This window comes from Bidens hawaiensis, unplaced genomic scaffold (genome assembly GCF_021521415.1).
Source record: "Bidens hawaiensis isolate Kalapana, Puna unplaced genomic scaffold, B.hawaiensis_p1.1 tig00011862_1, whole genome shotgun sequence".
Classification (NCBI taxonomy): domain Eukaryota; kingdom Viridiplantae; phylum Streptophyta; class Magnoliopsida; order Asterales; family Asteraceae; genus Bidens; species Bidens hawaiensis.
The window spans coordinates 32,781-34,419 of record NW_027491947.1 but is presented as its reverse complement, the minus strand read 5'-3'; positions in this window follow the sequence as shown (position 1 = coordinate 34,419).

Sequence of the window (1,639 nt, the reverse complement as noted above, 5' to 3'; positions counted from 1 at the left end):
ATATCCAAATATAAAATTCGATCATATCCAATCACTAGAATATCAAAGTCCTAAGGCACAAGTATGACCCTCATTTTTTGGCCTTTCAAGGAGCTTCGTGAGTGGATCCGCAATGTTTTGATTGGTGTGAACTTTGCAAATACATATCTTTCCCTTTTCAACTTCATCCCTTATGTAGTTGAATCTCCGATCAATGTGCCTCGTCTTTTGATGTGCACGAGGTTCCGTGATTTGAGCAATCGCACCTTCGTTGTCACAAAAGATCTCTGGAGGGTCCTGAATGGTACAGACTACCCCTAGGTCGGCAATGAATTTTCTAATCCATGAAGCTTCTTGAGCTGCCAATGAGGCAGTGATGTATTCCGATTCCGTGGTGGATAATGCTACCACATCTTGCTTTGAGCTCTTCCAAGAAACTGCCGCACCATTCATAACGAAAACATATCTCGATTGTGATCTAGAATCATCTCGATTGGTTTGGAAACTCGCATCCGTGTAACCCTTTACAACGAGTTCGTCCTCACCCGAACCGTATGTTAGAAACATATCCTTAGTCCTTCTAAGGTATTTCAATATACTCTTAACCGCCATCCAATGGCTACTTCCTGGATTATGTTGGAATCTACTTGTCATGCTTAAAGCGCATGACAAATCCGGTCTAGTGCATACCATTGCATACATGATGGATCCAATAGCCGATGCATATGGGATTCCATTCATTTTCTCTTGCTCATCCTTTGAGCATGGACATTGAGACCTACTCAATATCGTTCCCTTTTGAACAGGTACCAAACCTTTCTTAGAGTTCTCCATCTTGAACCTCTTCAAGATTTTGTCAATGTATGCAATTTGGTTTAAACCTATCAACCGCCTTGATCTATCCCTATAGATCTCTATTCCCAAAATATAGGCGGCTTCACCAAGATCCTTGATAGAAAAACAACTTCCAAGCCATGCTTTTTCCCCTTCCATGGTTGGAATGTCATTCCCAAATAGTAGTATGTCATAAACATACAATACTAAGAGGGTAATGATGCTCCCACAAGCTTTCTTATACACACAAGCTTCATCACCATTCTTGATGAACCCAAATTTCTTAACTTCTTCATCAAAACGGTGAATCCAACTTCTAGATGCTTGTTTCAATCCATAGATTGATTTCTTTAACTTGCATACTTTGTTAGGATGTTGTGAATCGACAAAACCTTCGGGTTGAACCATATAGACATCTTCCTCAAGATGCCCATTTAGGAAAGCGGTTTTGACATCTATTTGCCATATCTTATAGTCATAATGTGCGGCTATGGCAAACAATATCCTAATAGACTTTAGCATTGCTACAGGAGAAAATTTTCATCATAATCAACCCCTTGAGTTTGAGTGAAACCTTTTGCTACAAGTCTTGCTTTATAAGTATCCAAGTTTCCATGCATATCGGTTTTCTTCTTGAAAACCCACTTACTTCTAACCGGTTTGGAATTAAGAGGTGGTACAACCAAATCGCATAATTGGTTGTCATGCATGGATTGCATCTCTACGTTCATGGCTTCAAGCCATTTGTCACAATCGGATTGTGACATTGCATCACGGTATGTGGTGGGTTCATCCGAATCTACCACATAGCATCCATCCATGAAAA